Source organism: Meriones unguiculatus, chromosome 1 (assembly GCF_030254825.1).
Source record: "Meriones unguiculatus strain TT.TT164.6M chromosome 1, Bangor_MerUng_6.1, whole genome shotgun sequence".
In the NCBI taxonomy this organism is placed as follows: Eukaryota; Metazoa; Chordata; class Mammalia; order Rodentia; family Muridae; genus Meriones; species Meriones unguiculatus.
The window spans coordinates 180,200,081-180,217,851 of record NC_083349.1 but is presented as its reverse complement, the minus strand read 5'-3'; the positions used below and the strand labels follow the sequence as shown (position 1 = coordinate 180,217,851).

Genomic DNA, 17,771 nt, shown 5'->3' with positions numbered 1-17,771 from the left:
ACCAACCTGTCTGTGGTTGTTGTTTGTTGGTTTGTTTTATTATGCATTTCATACAGAGTATTACATTTTCATTCACCGTCCACAGCATTTTTATTGTTGTGAAGAGGCACCATGACCAAAGCATGACTTATAACAGAAAGTACTTACTCGGAGGCTTGCTTACAGTTTCAGAGGGTGGGTCTATGGTCTGCACTGTGGGACGAGAGGCAGTAGGCAGGTATGGCCCAGAGCAGTAGCTGTGAGCTTAGATTTTATTGGAAGTTGGAGGTCCAGAGAGAGACTGGACCTGGCACGGGCATTTGAAAACTTAAAGCCCATCCTTAGTGACACACGTCCTCCAACAAGGCCACACCTCCTAGTCCTTCCCAAAACAGTTCCACCAACTAGGACCAAGTATTTGGAATATATATGAAAGCCAATGGGGCCATTTCTCTTTTAAACCACCGTATTCATGTTAAGATTTTTTTTTTTTAAGATTTATTTATTTGTTTTATGTATCTGAGTATACTGTTTTCATGCACTCCAGAAGAGGGCATCGGATCATATTACGGATGGTTGTTAACCATTATGTGGTTGCTGGGAATTGAACTCAGGACCTCTGGAAGAGCAGCCAGTGCTCTTAACCACTGAACCATCTCTCCAGCCCCATGATGTTAAGATTTTAAAAATAATTTTTTTTTTATTGCTGTCCTTTTCCATGTCTGTAGACCGATATAATGAAGTCCTCTCTTTTATTTGGATCAAAAGTTAAATCTTTGGATAACAGTTAAACTTGGCATTCTCAGCCAATAACCTCCCCCCTCCCAACACCCCCCCGCACTCCACTCTGGCTTGCTGTGTCTTTAAATCTCCTACAGACATCTTCCTCCATGGCCAACCTCGGACAGTCAGCTGCAGTGTTCATTCAGGCTGTGATAGGAAAGGTGATTCCAGAAGCAGTAAAAACAAAGTCACCGTTGACCTTGGCGAACCTCCAGCAGCAGGTCATGCATAACACAAAAAGCCCCACCATCTGAACGCTTCCCAGCACTCGCTAGGGACAACTGTGCTCAAACTAATGAGGGAGAAGATCACCAGACCCGGCCACGTCAGAGAACGGCACCGTGACAAACAGGGACAAGGGCAGAAGGAGTAGAACAGGGTGGGAGAAGACGACCCTGAGGGCCTGATTTAGATCCAGTGGGGGCACCCGTGAGGTGGCTGGCCTTCAGGAAGCCTCCGAAGGGGGCTCCCATTGAATTTAAAGACAGGTAAGGGTTAATGGAAAACCGTGGTTTAGTGAGTTTGAGGAAGTAAAAGAATGCTGGTGTTTCTCCGAGTGAAGTCAGCTGAGAATAGAAAGCCAGGAGATGGAAGTTATGAAAGTGGTAGGGCGCTGGTCCAGTCAGTACAATGTGTGCCCTGCGAGCATGAGTTCTGGACTTCAGACCCAGCGCCCACATAAGTGCCAGGCAGTAGAGAATATAACAAAAGTAACTCACTGCCAACCTCTGGCTTCCACACGTGCCCACAGGCGTAAGCACACACAGTCACCCACAGAACACAGATAAACGCTCACAGAAGTTCTGTCACTTTAAGGGGAATGGCACACAGCTAGGCTGTGATGGTTTACTGCACAGGGAAAGGAACCCGGAGCCTGTGCCTGCCAGACAGGTGGCCTACCACTGAGTGGCATCCCAGCCTGGGTTTGGCTTCTATCTGCCCCGAAGGATTTTGGGTAAGAGTGTGAACATCTGTATTTTCCCTCATAGGAAGAGGAGAAACAGAAAAATAAGGAAGCATTATTATAGAATATTTTAAACAAATACAAGAATAGATGCAATATAATTTTGGCCTGACATGTGCCTGTTACTAGAACAGCAAAAGCAAAATAATAAACTTTAACATACTAAATAGAGCATTTTTCTTCCTTCAGTTTTTAAAATTGTTTGATTGTTTGTTTGGATAGGGTCTCTCTAAGCAGCCCTGGCTGCTCTGAGACTCACTCTGTAGACCAGGCTAGCCTCGAACTCAGAGATCCGCCTGCCTCTGCCTCCCAAGTGCTGGGATTAAAGGTGTGTGCCACCACTGCCCAGCTGTGTTAATATTCTTAAACGTGGGTCAATGTGGCTTTTGTTTTGTTTTGATTTTCTGGTTTTCTGTTTGTTTATTGTTTGGTTTGTTTTGAGACAGAGTCAGACTAGCCTTTAACGTAAGGTCCACCTAGCCCTGGAATAGTACCTAAGTCTCAACCTTTGCTTTTTGACAGAAAGTCCAGATACAAAGGGGATATTTTTCACCCTTCCTGACAGCAGTTGACTTGCTAAGAACACAGTCAACTGCCTCTTCAAGTCCAGCAATAGAGTACAACGTCACAGAGGCTGGATTGCTTGGTAAAGCTTGTTCTCTGTCTGGTTTTACTGTTGAAGCTGATGTTATTTTTGCAAATTCAGATTTTTTGGGTCGGTTTCTGATTTCACAGTGTGTTTTACACCACTCTTCTCATCCCCCATCTTTATATTTGTTTTGCAGGGGCGTTACGAAGGTGTGTAACCCACAGCGAAGGCACATTGCTAACACCGATGAATGCTGAGTAGAATACAGACAGTGGGACGTTGGGGTTTCCTGGCTGTAAATAGAGCACTGCATGAAATTGCCGCTTTAAACACTTCCTCTGTGTATGAAGCTCATCCGTTGGATCGCCACTTATTTCATTTATATAGGCATATCAGTTGTTTCCAATGTATTTTCAAGGAAACATGCTGACAGCATCAGGCAGAGCCAGGAACACAGTGGGTATGAAGTGAGGTGAGTCTTTTTGTCTCTCTCTGCATTGCTGAACCCCCGGGGCTTCTCACGTGCCAGACAAATGCTTCGCCACTGAGCCACTTCCCTGGCTCTTGTTCTTCCAAGACAGTGCCTCACTATGTAGCCCTGGCTTGCCTCAAACTAACTTGTAAGCCTCCTACTTTCACCTAGCAAGATCTGGGATTGCATGCACAGACACCACACAGCCTGAGTGGCTCTGTCTGGAATGGACACGGTGGCTATTATAAGTTAAAGGGGAGGGGGCTGAAGCAATGGCTTAGTAGTTAAGAGTACTTGTGGTGGACAGAGTTCAGGGCCCAGCACCCCTGTCAGGTGGCTATAACTCCAGCTCCAAGAGATCGATGCCTCTGGCCTCCACAGGCATCTGCACACACACACACACACACACACACACACCTAAAAATAATGGAGTTAAATCTTTACAAAGAGGCAAATGAAACTGGACAGTGCGGGCAAGTTTTAGGACTCCCAGAAAAGAGGCAGTGTGGCAGGACCAAGAGGCTTCCTCTGTGTGTGTGAGCAATGGATGGGGGATTCGAAAGTGGCGGTGGCATTGGGAGATAGCCAGCCTCAGAAACAAGAGTGACATCTCATCTGTGCTTGCTTGAGTAACTTTCTGTTGTCTCCAGGAAGCCAGCAGAACTTTCTCCTCCGAGATAAGCAGGCCCACACTCTGTCACTTTCCTTGTTCCTGGAGGCTGTGGCTGTGCGCAGCCCGCATTGGGCTGCAGGGAGGAGGGACCATGTTAATACCGTGGGAAGAACCTAGGTCCATCAATGAGGTGTTTGCAGGGGTTCATGGCCATCAGTGGGATGATCCAGCCCTGTACTTGGATCTGTTTTGTCTATGCTTTCAGTTCGGATCCTTGAACAGGCCAAGCCTGTCTGCAAGCTGGAATGTTGGAAAAGTCTCCTCCCAGCCAACTGACCCTGCCTTCGTGCCGGTAACCCAAGGCTGAGCACAGAGTTGCCAAAGCTCCCTCTGTTTCCCACAAGAGATGGCCTCTCCACTTCAAGGTTCGTCCAATGCAGTTGTTAAATAAACATCACAACGCGGATGTTTATTCCTGTGCCACTAGGTAGACAATGATGTCAATTTGTCTCCCAGCCAGTTCAGTAATTCCCGGGGGGCGGGGGGGGGGAGTTGGGGTATAGCTCATCTCCTAGGCATATGCTTAGTGTATAAGGCACTAGGTTTGATAGCCAGCACCACCAAGGGGGAGGAGGAAGGGAGAGAGTAGGTTATAACTGTTGCAATAGCAGTATCAGTATGAATGTGTATCTGGGGTGGGTGTCCAGGTGCGCAGTATCCAGATGTGAAAGTTCATCTACAGGGGCACAGAAATAGCTCCAGATGGAAACTTGAAACTCTAAACCTTTGCTCCCCGTAGATTCATTTGAGCCTGAATTTGGTGGTAGCCCTGAAGAATATTCCTGAATTTGGCCGCTTTCTGTGTGTTTTTCTCTCCTCCTCTACTGTTGCACACCAGGCAAGTGCTGCACTGCTGATCTGTACCCCAGCTCCCTTTTAATTTATTTTAATATCGATTGATTGATTTTGGGGAAAGTACTCATTGAATCTCCCAGGCTGGCCTAGAATTTGCTTTGTAGTCCAAGTGGGCCTTGAACTTTTAATTCTCCCAAGTAGCTGGGCTAACAGGTCTGTTGCAACCCTGGCTCCTATGTGAACTGAAGGAGGTTGAATGGGTCATCCTTGACTGGACCAAGCTCAGGAGAAGCTGCTGAGGCCTGAGAGACAGCGGACTGTCCTCTGAAGCTTCCAGGATTAGAAGGAGAAGAGACCAGAGCATGGGGTTAGTGCAGTGTGATGGTGCCTCAGAGTCTTGCTGGGTGTTTGGGAGCAAAAGGATGGTGAGCAGCTTGTGTGTCGGACAGTAGAGGTTGGCTGGGAAGGTAATAAAAGGAGTCCACACCTTCCTCACTGGTGCGTTACAGAAAAGGTCAAGGCAATGTGTAACGGGCAATGTAAAACGAGTAAAAGCTGACCTACTGAAAGTTCACCCTTAACTAACATTCAAGCACATCAATTATCTCATCTATTTGACATCTATCCACCTAGCTAGCCTCTATCTATATCTATCTCATCTATTACCTATCAGTCTATCTCTCCATATTGATTGATTGACGGACTGATAGAGGATCTGAAAATGTAGCCCTGCCTGGGCTGGGACTCGTTACGTAACCACAGAGAGCCCCATGCCCCTGCACCCCAAGCACTGGGATTCAAGGCATGCAGCACCCTGTCTGGCCTACACATTTTTGTTTGTTTGTTTTGTTTCTTTCTCCTAGTGGTGGTGCCAGGGTTTGAACCCAGAACTTCCTAGGTAAGACGCTGCCTCTAGTCCAAGCACATTGTTTCTAAGTATGACATTCTCTCTCTCTCTCTCTCTCTCTCTCTCTCTTTCTCTCTCTAAAATGATATTCTCTTATACAACCACTGGGCTATTGTAAACACAGAATCATCCTTTTAAATCATCTCTTAGCGGGCCACAGTGGCACATGCCTATAATTCCATCACTTGGGAAGGCATAGGCAGGCAAATGGCTATGAGTTCTAGGCCACCCTGGTCTAAAAAGCAACTCCAGGACAGCCAAGGCTACAGAGAGAACCCTATCTCCAAAAACCAAAAAGAAACCACCTCTCCCTTTTTTTTTGGGGGGGGAGGGGTATTTCAAGACAATGTTTCTCTGCATAGCCTTAGGCTATCCTGGAACTAGCTCTGTAAACCAGGTTGGCCTCGAACTCACAGAGATCTGCCTGCCTCTGCCTCCCAAGGACTGGAGCTTAAAGGCGTGTACCACCACCACCTGGCTTTAAAGCATCTCTTTAAAATTAGTTTATATAAAAACGATTGCTGGTTGGACGGCAGTGGTACACACGTTTATTCAACCCCAGCACTCAAGAGGTGGAGGCAGGTGTCTGCATCTCTGAGTCGAGACCAGCCTGGTCTACAGAGCTGGTTGTAGGACAGCCAGGGCTACACAGAGAAACCCTGTGTGGGAAAAAAAAAATAGCTGCAATTTCACAAAAACAACGCCCCTCCCTCCTCATACAGGTAATGTGCTGACAAGCATAGAGGATCTGAGGGGGATTCCTTACCTCGTAACAAAAACCCACACATTATGTTTTAGAACCACAAAAGGACCCTTCCCATCTTTGTAGGTTTTTCTCACGGTCCAGGATCCCGTTCAGGTTCACATTTTACCAAAGCCCTGTGGTTTGTAGTATTTGAACATCGCTACGTGAGAGCTCTTTCCCAGAATCCCCTCCCCTGAATGGTTTCAGGTGAGCGTTGGCCTGAAGACAAATTCTTGTCAGATCAGGAAGACAGAAATGAGGCAGCAGTTCTCTGAAGGTCGTGGTTACCGTAGTGAGCCCTGCCTGTGTGTTTGCTCTTGCTTTGTCCTGGATGTTGTCAGAAACTCTTCTGGGCTGCTGACTCTGTTGCCCACCAGACCCCAGACCCCCCAGTAGGTGGTCAGTGTGGACCCGGTGTGGCAGCTCTCCCATCACAATCCTCCCTCAGGAGCTGCGTGTGCTCCTTTCTGACCCTCAGTCTCCTAGCCTTGCCCTTCACTTCCTCAGCTGCTCTCAGCAAATTGTGTACGGTGTTACCTCATGCCAGCTTGCCTTTAATCCCAGCACTCAGGGCAGGGGCAAGAACCCTGTCTACATAGTAAGTTCCAAGACAGCCAGGGCTATATAGAGAAACCCAGTGGGGGTGGGGATGGGGGCTGAGCCTATGGTGGTGGCATGGGACTTTAATCTCAGCAGAGGCCGAGGCAGAGGCAGAGGCAGAGGCAGAGGCAGGTGAATCTTTGACCAGCCTGGTATACAGAGACAGTTTCAGGACAGCCAGAGCTACTCAGAGAAACCTGTCTCAGAAAACCAAAACAGGAATTACCTCACGGTAAGTTTATCTGACCGGTCACTCACTCTGCTTCCCCAACAATACACTTACTGGTTCTGGCTGTGTTTTTTTTATTTTATTTTATTTTGTTTTTATTAAAGACCATCATTTATTGTTTATAAAAACTGCCCCAACATACAGAAAAAAATCCTAATTATGGTAACTAAACACCCCCCCTCCTTGTGTCCACAATATCCAGTCTTGATTGGTTTAATCTTGAAGTGTAATCCAATAAGATTGAAGACTAAACACTGAGCTCAGGTCCTGGGCAAGACAATAAAACACTCGTAAGCCTTCTGGATCCTCAGACTGGTGTCAATAAGGGAACCAATTTCTGATGCTGTAAAGGAAGTGTGTTCATCTCCAATGATGACTTCAAGCCTACTTTGATAGGAGGGAGCCACAGAGCGCCATCTCTTTTGGTGATTTTGCTGTCATCCACAATTCTCTTGAATTCTTCCATCACACTTTTATGTACATAAGCCTCTTTCCTGATCATGTCATCATTTTTGTAATTGCTGTTGTTGGCATATCACCATTCTCAGGTTAGAACTCAAACTCCAGGAACTCGTGACTGAACTTGCCTGTGTGGCCAGGGTAACGCAGGTAAAAGTCACTCTCCATGGCTCGAAAGGGACACTCCAGAGCGAACTTTAGGAAAAGATCGCACTGCCACAGTCTGTACCCTGCACTGACCCTGGCTGTGGTTTTGGACACGGAGGTGTTTTGTTTGTGTTTGTTTTTGAGATTGCATCAACCCAGGCTGACCGTGAACTTGCTATGGATCTTGAACTTCCAATCTTCTGTCTCTACCACCCAATATGCTGGGATAAAGATTGAACAGCACTAGCCAGGCACTAGCACATGCCTGTAATCCCAGCACTCCGGAAGGCAGAGGCAGGTAGATCTCTGAGTTCAAGGCCAGCCTCATCTACAAAGCCAGTCCAGGACAGCCAAGGCTTCACAGAGAAACCCTGTCTCAAAAAAAAAAAAAAAAAAAGAATGAGCACTACCAGGCCTGGTTTTTGTGTTGCTGGCACATGTCAGGCGGGTGCTCTACTATTACTTGTGTTATTTGCATTTTGAGACAGGTTCTCTCTATGTAGTGCTGGCTGTCCTGGAACTCACTATGTAGAGCAGGCTGACCTCCAACTCACAGAGATCTGCCTGTCTCTGCCTCCAGAGTCCAGCACTATTAAAATGCGTGTGTGTGTGTGTGTGTGTGTGTGTGTGTGTGTGTGTGCTTATTTACTGAGTTCTGGGGGGCGTCCTGGCTGTGGGTGAGTGCATGCCATGGTGCCTGTGTGAAGGTCAGAGGACAACTTGGGGGAGTCAGTTCTTTTCTTCCATCATGTAGGTCCTGGGGATAGAAGGCAGCCTGTCAAGCTTTCAGGTTTGGTGGCAGGAACCTTTACCCGCTCGGCCATCTCTACAGTCCTATGATTAAAACGGTCTTTATCCCTAAATAAAGGCCATCGTCTCTGAGTGCCACATTTTGTTCATCCATTCACCAGGCGGTGGGCATCACAACCAGGCGGTGGTTCTATTTGAAGCCACGGTGACGGCTTCAGTAATAAACACCCACCTGTCCTGGGGTGTCTTCACTTATAGTCCTTTGAGTAAGTATCTGGGAATGGCATGGCTAGGGCACCTGGAAGTTCAATTTTTAGCGTTTTGAGTAATCTCCACCCTCAGTTCCTCGGGGGCTTCGCCGGTTTTCATTCCCCACGGCATACAGGGGTTCTGTCTCCCTGCCTTCCTATCAGTATTTGTTGTCTTTGTTGTTGTTTGAGACAAAATTTCACTATGTAGCTCTGGCTGGCCTGGAACCCTCTATGTAGACCAAGCTGGCCTCAAATTAACAGAGCTCCGCCTGCCCCTGCCTCTTGAGCGCAGGCTCAAAGGTGGGCACCACCATGACGAGCTGGCCTTTTATCAGGGTGTGGTTTTGACATTAAAGGTGTGTGTTATACCTGACTTAAACAGCGATTTTTAAAATCAAGCATTCTACCAAGAGGCAACCCAAACATATACTAATTTGGTGATGTCGTGCAGAAGAATCACGGTAGGAAACTAGTAAAGGTCTTTGAATTTCATATTTAAACCACTATGTTTCTGTAAGGCAGGCACACTTCATGTATACAGTAAAAAGTGGTGCAGTTTCTAACTACTCTTCAGTCTGAGCTGGGGATTTTTTTTTTTTTTTTAGTAATTTATTTTATTTTATGTGCATTACTGTGAAAGTGTCAGATCCCTTGGAACTGAGGTCATAGACAGCTGTGAGCTGCCATGTGGATGCTGGGAACCAAACCCAGGTCCCTTGGAGGAACAGACAGTGCTCTTAACCACTGAGCCATCTCTCCAACCCTGAGCCAAGGTGTTTTAAGCAGCACTCACTGGCACTGTGTGCTGTGACGGCACACACAATGCAGAGTACCTACACATGTCGTGTGTTTGCAGATAGAGCTGTTGCTGGGCTGTGCGGTGCAGTGCCAGGAGCTCTGCCAGAGTGTCAGATTCATCACACATTTGCATCTGAATTCTCTTTTGGCTGGTGTATGTTCAGAAACATTCCATTGCTTTTGGCAACCCTCACATCCTTTGTTTCTCTGGGGTGTTTGTTTGTTTGTTTGTTTGAGACAGGGTCTCTCTCCATTTTCCTGGTCTTGGAGCTTGCTATGTAGACCAGGCTGGCCTCACAGAGATCTGCATCTGAGTGCTGGGGTTAAGGGAATGCCCCACCACTGCCCGGCTCCTCCCTTTTATCTATGAGGGTCTTGATCCACAGCTTAAGATAGTCTGCACTATTCTTTCAAAATATTACATTTGTGTGTCATGTGTGTGTGTGTGTGTGTGTGTGTGTGTGCACGCACATGAGCATGATGGGCGAGTAGAGGTCAGAGGATATTTTGAGGAGTCGGTGCTCTCCACTCTGCGGAGCCCAGGGGTCAAGCTCAGGCAGGGGGACTGCTGGCCGGCAGCTTTACTCTCTGCGCCGTCTAGGCAGCCCACTTGGTTCCACTCTAGTCTAGTCTAGTCACCTGGGTGAGTTTTGGTGCCACTGTCAGGCAGTCTGTTACTATTCTCCCATGGCACCATTTGAGCTCAGGTATCGGAATGCCACCAGCTGCTGCTCTTCCTGCTTAGGATTGCTTTGGCCGCTCAGAATCTCTGAGTTTCCATCTAAGTTTTAGAATTTTCTTTCTAGTTCTGTGAAGGGTGTCATGGGAATTTTGATGGTTCTTTAGATCACTTTTGGTAACATAGTCTTGTGTGTGTGTGTGTGTGTGTGTGTGTGTGTGTGTGTGTGTGGCATTAATTTTGCCAATCTCTGAGCTTGGAGGTTCGTTTCCTCTCTGCTTCAGCTTCTTCCTTCAGTGTCTTGATGTCCCCACCTTAGAGGCTTTTCATCCCTTTAGGTAGACATATGCCTATGGTGTTCTTTGGGGGGGGGGTGGTGTTGAGCCTGTTGTGAAGGCACTTTAAAAACAATGGTATAATGGTATTTTACCTGGCATTGGTGGCACAGGCCTTTAATCCTAGCACTTGGGAGGCAGAGGCAGGCGGATCTCTTGAGTTGAGGCCAGCCTGGTCTACAGAGCAAGTTCCAGGACAGCCAGGACTGTCACACAGAGAAAACATATCTCAAAAAACCAAAAACAAACAAACAAAAAACAAAACCCAACCAACCAAACAAACTAAATCATATGTGTGCAGGTATGTATGTATGTTCACACATGCATGTACAGATATGGAGGCCAGAAGTCCAGCTCAGTTGTCTTGTCATTCCAGAATGACAACTGACCAGCTGCCTTACCGACCTTTTGACAGATCCTGAGACCTGGGACTCAGCGCTTTCAGGCTCGGCTGGCAAATACAGGCTACTGTGCCTGGATTTTCCAATGGGTGCTGGGTATCAAACTCATATCCTCATGCCTGCATAGCAAGCTCATTACCAACCGGGCCATCTCCTCAGCCCCACAGGGGGACCCCTGCTTCCCCCCACCTCTCTGGGTTCTTTATTGATATGTAGAAAGGCACAGGGTCACGTGTGCTGCTACTTTGCTAAAAGTGTATGTCAGGTCTAAGTTTTCTGGTGGAGCATTGGACTCGTTTAAGTACTGGGTCGTTTTATCTACAAATAGGATACCCCTTTGTATCTATTTTTAATTTCTTGTCTTTGTGCAGCCCCGACTGTCCTGGAACCCACTCTATAGATAAGGCTGGCCTCAAACTCACAAATCTGCCTGCCTCTGCCTCCCGAGTGCTGGCAGTGGGCAGCACTGCCCAGCTTAATTTCTTCTCCCGTTAAATCTAAGAGGTAACACTCTCCTGCAGAAGGGTAGTGAACGTGGGCCGCTTTGTCTTAGTCCTTATTTTAAATGTTGACTATAGTGTTGCCTAGAAGTTTGTCAAGACAGTCATTTGATTTTTGAGACAGGGCCTCTCTTTGTAGCCCTGACCGGCCTAGAACTCTTAGAGCTCTGCCTGCCTCTGCCTCCCTCGTGCTGGGATTACAGGCCTGTGCACCATACCCAGTCCTATATAGTCTTGATTATGTCGAGATCTATTTCTTCTATCCCTTTTCTCTTTTCTCATCTTAGTTTTTAATCAGAAAGGGATACTGAGCTCTGCCAAAGACTTTTCTGCTTCTGTCAAGATGATTGTTGTCTATTTATATGCTCTCATTGAACCAAGCTTGCATCCTCAGGATAAAAGCAACTTTGTCACGGTGCAGGATCATTTTAATTTTATTTTCTAATTAATTAATTACGTCAGTTTTGACATAGAGCCCAAGTAGCCTGTGCTGACCTTAGACTCTCTATGTGGCTTTGAATACTCCTAATCCCCCTGCCTCCGCCTCGCTACCATGTGTTGCAGTCAGCAGCATGTGCCCCATGTCTGGCTGGTGATGTGCTTTTAAAATCAATTTGTAAGTATTTTATTGAAAATTTTGGTTCTCTATTTATCAAGAGAAAATGGTCTATGGTTTTTTTTTTCTTTTCTTTTCTACTTAACTTTACTTCCTTTTTCTTCTTCGTTAATTTATTTATTTGTTCATTTTACATCCCTAGTTTTGAAACTCCACTCCCCAGTTTTCTTCTTCTGTTATATCCTCATCTGGTTTGGTAGGCAGGGTAGCACTGATTTCTGAATGAGGTTAGTGGTGTCACATTCCCTTTGGACCTAACAAGGCACAGACTTTCTATTATTACTACATCTAGTGTGTCTGTGTGTCTGTGTGCCCGTGTGTACCTGTGCCGTGGTAGGTAGTATGGCGGTCAGAGGACGAATGTTAGGCGTTGGTTCTTTCCTTCCATCCTGTGGATTCCTGGAGTCGGACTCAGGTTCTCAGTCTCGGCAGCAAGCACCTTTACTCACTGAGCCATCTTGACCACCCCAGGCACAGGCTCTTAAAGATGAGCACTTGGTTCTTATTTTCTGATTCTGGTTGGATTTAAATTTACCATGTCATAGGCAAGCAGCTGAAGTCTCATCTTGTTCCTGTGAGAGGTGTTTGTGGAAGGCAAAGCTTTGGGTAACCAAATAATTGAAACCGTAGGACATTGTGGTAGAAATAAAAACCTAGTGTGGAGGGGCTGTGGTTCAGTGGCTAGAGCATTCACCTACCATGCACAAGGCCTGGGTTCAAGCTTTCAGCGCAGGGGTGGGAAGGGACACAAGGGTGTAAATTAGTGTTTGTCTAGCATGCTAAAGCTCTAGGTTCAGTCCTCTGTGTCTTCTGGTAGGGGCTGGGGTATGGGGTGGGGAGAGTGATTACAGGCAGAGAAAACAATGAGCTTGGACCTTTACTTTTCTATCTTTTGAGACCAAAAGACAAAAACAAAAACAAAACAAACAAAACCACACACACACAAAAAAATCCCTCCCTGAATTGCCCTAAAAGAAACTCTTACTGCCTGAGTCCTTAGAGTTAAGACTTTAGACCACCGTGCAGTCCCTGCTTCTGGAGGCTGAACTTCAGAGCAGATGAAGTTCAACCTAACAGGCCCTCTTGTGTTGTGAAATAAGACGTGGATCCAGAAAAAGAGACCCAAAGTCTCAGCATGGGAATATGGAGTTAGTTTCCAATGATACTGACGCCCTTACACCTGGATTCCCCATCGCTTAAAAGGGGGGAAAATGTGGCCTTTCCTCTCTCTGCCACTAATACTTTACAGAGGCAGCTGGTCGGCCTGGAACCTACGCAGTCACCGCCTCTTTCAGACTCAAGTCCCAGCAGGTCCCAGCATGCCACGCACACCAAAAGAAAATTAAGAGTGTGCCTGTTTGTAAGCACACCATTTTGCTTTTTGTTTTGACACGCTTCTGTACCTAGTGAGGAGTAAGGTAAATAGGACAACTAGTTCTGAAATTCCCAATGTGTGGGTGAGCTCTTGAATAGCACTTCATAGAAGAGAAAGAACAGCTACACAGCTACACAAGGGTTCTCCAAGATTGATGGACTGGTTCAAACTTGGTGATTGTGGAGAGTTGGAATGTTGCAGGTGCTGAGCCAAATTATCTCAAGATAGCTCGAGCGATATTGTGTGGCCCTCCTCAGCCTCATAATGCTGAAATTTTGTTAATTTCCCTGTTTGTTTTTTTTTCACCTGGGTAGGGTAATCCTAGATGGCTGGCACCCGACTCATGTAAAGCAGAGACATTTGGCTTGGGTTTTTTGTTTTGTTTTGTTTTGCTTTGCTTTTTCAAGACAGGGCTTCTCTGTGTAGCCTTGGCTGTCCTGGACTCACTCTGTAGACCAGGCTGGCCTTGAGCTCACAGAGGTCCACCTGCCTCTGCCTCCTGAGTTCTGGGATTAAAGGCGTGTGCCACTGGGTCCAGTTGGCAGAGGCATTTTAAAATGAGAAGTTCTGGTGATGTAGCTCAGTGCAGGGCTTTCCTTGCATGTATGAGGCCTAGGAGGGGACACACTCAATGTACGAAAAGCCCTACCAAATAATAATGATGATGATGATGATGATGATGATGATGATGATGATGTAGACCAGCTCCGTGAACCCTGCTGTCTTCCCACACCTGACTGAGGTACTTCCGGCCATTGGCATGCTCTTTATCGCCTGGTTCTTCATTTACGAGGTCACTGCCAATAAGTGCACATGCAGCATTTACAAGGAGCTCCTCGTCTCCTTGGTGGCCTCACTCTTCATGGGCTTTGGTGGCCTCTTCCTCCTGCCCTGGGTTAGGTTAGCATTTACGTGTGAGTCTCCAAGGGCACCTACCAGGCAGCTCACCAAGTCCCTGCTTTTGTAAATTATTATTTTTTTAATTATTGCTACAAGTGTCTCACCTGCTGTTAACAATAAAGGCAGGTGTGCGACAAAGAAAGAAAGGAAGGAAGAAGAAAGAAAGAAAGAAAGAAAGAAAGAAAGAAAGAAAGAAAGAAGGAAGGAAGGAGAGAGAGAGAGAGAGAAAGAAAGAAAGAAAGAAAGAAAGAAAGAAAGAAAGAAAGGAAATAGAAAAGTCCTACACTGGTTCCATTTGGAAATTTTGCCATTTTTGGGCATCTAAGAAAGAGCCCCCAGTGGGGGTTATTTCTTTGATATGAAATATATATAATAAATAAAGATATAAGAGGTTAAAAAATTACCAGACTTTTAATACTGTTCATGCCTACCTTTGTGTCTGATCTAACATCCTTTGGACTGTCAGGTAAAGCCTTTGCAATGTGTCCTTCCCAGACCGTTTTCTTCCAATAGCCCCAAGCTAAGAATGTCCTCAGACAGCATCCAAGATCCACAGCAGAGCTCTCCCTGCTTGGTTGATGTTTCCAACAAGGCATTTGGAAAGCACTTACTTCCTTCTGTTCTGTAAGTAAGAAAACTTCATGGAACTGACTCTACCATGGAGTATTCTACCCAAGGTAACCCAAAGTCTGTGTCCCTGGGCCATGGCAATCTGATTTGGCTCAGAATAAATGGCTCTGCTCTAAGGTGAGAACTGTGGGTTTTGTGAACAACTTTCACCCCCTGAAATGTCAATGGATGGAAACCTGGGGAATTTATATGTGAAGGGAGCCCCAAAGGTGTTAGATCTGATAAGAAGAAAAGAAATTTCAGATTTGGCTGAACGTACAAACGTGGGTGCTGTTTTACAAATGCCTTCAGTATCTTGCATGTTATTGTAAAATAACATGTGTCATACACACAATGTATATAGCACTGGTCCCATTAGGACATTTTGGCATCTTTGGGCATCTAAGGAAGTGCGTGGGTGGGGCTTGTTTCTTTGATATGAGAAGTAACAAGTGTGTAGCCAGGCCTCACAATGCCTCTGCTTACCCAAGTCAGGGTGCCAGCCAGCCAGCTAGGCATTACCTCCCCCAGGTAAAAAAAAAAAAACGTGGAAATTATCCCACCTGGCTTGTGCTAAGTTGTTTGGCTGCCCTTCGCTGCTGGTAGAAGCCTTCACAGGCTTCACACCATCACACCTGTCGCCTGCACTTGAGCACCTGCTTGTCTTTCCCATGTGGCCGTGCGCGTGCACAGTCCTGCCTCATGCCTCCCTAAGGCCAAACTTTTTGCTCTTCCTGGGCTTTTCTGGCCTCCTCTCTGGCTGTACCTGGTCGGTTATCTCATCAAAGACTACAAGGCGAGTACACCAGGTGGAGGTTCTGAGGCTAAGGTGCTTGCTTGGCTCCAAGGGTCCCGGGAAGTCTGTTACTGTAACCCAGAGATGGAATGAGGCCGAGAGGTCGGAACTCACATGGCAGAGGGACACTGGAGTGGACTCACTGTGGAATGGGCTCACCGCCCATTCTGGCAGGGTCCTTTCCTCACACCAGGTCCTCAGAAACAGGCTGGAGATAACACCAGAGTTTCTTTGAGTCGTACTAGCCCAGGCTAGCCTCAGACTATGTGGCCCAGGCTGGCCTCAAACTCACGGCACACTCTTACCTCAACCTTCCCAGCGCTAGGGGCACAGGTGTGAGCTGCTACTACCACCGGGAGCTTCTGATCCTGCTGCCTTCACCTCCTGAGTCATTCCTGGGATTACAGACAGCCGCTGTTACATGAATTGTGTGTGGTGCAGGAGAGAGTTCATCAGGTTTTCTGTGTGCCCTGGCCCAACACCAGCATTTATATGTGTATGTGTGCACATGCATGTGCAAAAGCACATGTGTGTGCATATGTGTCTGTGTGTGTGTGTGTGTGTGTGTGTGTGTGTGTGTGTGTGTAGGGCAGAGGATATGTCAGATGTCTTTCTCAATTGCTCAAGGTCCCTCGACTAAATCTGAAACTCACCAGGTCAGCTGGACTGGCTGACTGGCCCCGGAGATCCTCGGGTCTCTGCCTTCCTGGTCCCGGGATCACAGAAGCACACCACTAGGGTCATGTGGTGCTGGGAGAGAACCCAGAGTTCTGAGCGTGCTAGGCAAGCACTCAACAAACTGAGCGACAGCCCCAGCCCGGTACCTCTATGTTAGCATCTCTGCCTCTCTGTCTCTGTCTTTCTCTTTCTCTCTCTTTCTTTTTTTGACCAGGCTCTATAGCCTGGCTACATAGAAAGTCCTGGAACTTTGACGAGGCTGGCCTTGAATTCACCGAAATACACCTGTGTCCGCCACCTGAGTGCTGGGATTAAATGTGTGTGCCACGCTGTATCAGCATTCTTAGCAAGCTCTCTGGCGGCTGTTCTTTAAACGTAAGGCATGAGTGGGGAATTCACCTAGGAAAACAGACTCCCTGAATTAAGTCAATGGGAATGATGGCATACCAAAGGGTCAACAGAAAGCACTTACAAGTTCCTTCAATCTTGTACATCTAAAAAAATAATCCCAAAGAAACTTCTTCATAAAGTAGCCTGCCTCTGGTATTTTATTATAGCCACAGAAACCAGATTAATGCTGTAAGTATCTGAGTAGATAGAATATACTTCCCAGCTGATAGACTCTCATGTTGATTTTCACGGCTAGAAAAGGCCAGGTGGAAGCCACTAGAACAGTCTACGTATTAAAATAGTGAATAATAACCGTACCGCATTTCTGGAGAAAGGGCCCGGTTCACACAGCTTTTTTACCTGTCCCCAGACCTTAGAGCTCAAAAGGACAAGGATGTTTAAAAATCCGGTGACTGTAACTGCATGATCTTTCTGCAAACGCAGGTCAACATTCCCATGAGATCCGGCTTCCTACTGCCCAGGATATACTCTGTACCTGTTGACTACATAAAACACCTCATGCTGTGTCCTTAGCCTTAGCAGAGCTGCATTCCGGCCTCACAGCTGCCTCCCGCCACTACCACAGCGTTCCTGTCAGCCCCGCAGCCTCTGTCAGAATCCAGCCCTCTAGGACTTTTGTCTCAACTAGAGGAATCCTGGTGGGTGGCGCCAGCCGGCAGGTGACTCCCTAGGGGCGGCCTTGTCACCGCTGCTGGCTCTGCCCCGTCTCCCCCGGGGACTCAGATTGAGCCAGGTGGAAGCTCCATATCTCTTATGACTCAACCACAAAAGGAATGTATCAACAATATCCCCTCCTTTCGCAAGTCCCCACAGTGAGGGTGTGGAACTTCCACAGCTGTGGATACCAGGGCACAGGGAGCTGGGCCACCCGGGAGCAAAGTTACGGAATTGTCTTTTTATTTTCGCTTTTTTAAACATGTTATCTGATTTAACGATATTATCTGTGCGTTTATTTTTTGTTGTATGTGCAGGAGTGTACGTGAACCTCCAGCACGCCTGGCATCCGGGGCATGCAGAAAAGGATGCTTGGAACTGAACCCCAATCTTCCGTAACAACGGCCAGTGCTCTTAACCACAGAGCCATCTCTCCAGCCCCATTCTTACTTTCTTAGATTGTTCCAAAACCTGAATTTTTTTAAGGTCCCATGCACATCCAAGTACTTTCTTTAAAATTAATTTTTAAAAAATTAATTAACTTCTTTAATTTTCTGAGACAGGGTCTCACCGTGTAGCCCTTGCTGGCCCAGAACTTGGTAAGTAGAACCAGCCATACTTCACAGAGATCTGCCTGCCTCTGCTGGGCTTAGAGGCTTGTGCCACCACACCCAGC

The 17,771-nt window shown here is 46.9% G+C and overlaps 1 long non-coding RNA gene and 2 pseudogenes across 1 annotated transcript; 2 read left to right on the top strand and 1 right to left on the bottom strand.

The window, feature by feature from the left end:
- The first annotated feature begins 2,247 nt into the window (after nt 1–2,247).
- On the top strand, nt 2,248–4,810 carry LOC132652369 (uncharacterized). Its single transcript, XR_009589876.1, has 4 exons — nt 2,248–2,372; nt 2,512–2,787; nt 3,666–3,825; nt 4,200–4,810. It is a non-coding gene; the product is annotated as an uncharacterized LOC132652369 (long non-coding RNA).
- A 1,817-nt stretch (nt 4,811–6,627) lies between these two features.
- Nucleotides 6,628–7,438, bottom strand: LOC110549100 (protein mago nashi homolog; annotated as a pseudogene).
- Nucleotides 7,439–12,756: 5,318 nt separating this feature from the next.
- Nucleotides 12,757–14,135, top strand: LOC132652365 (transmembrane protein 258-like; annotated as a pseudogene).
- The last annotated feature ends 3,636 nt before the right edge of the window (nt 14,136–17,771 follow it).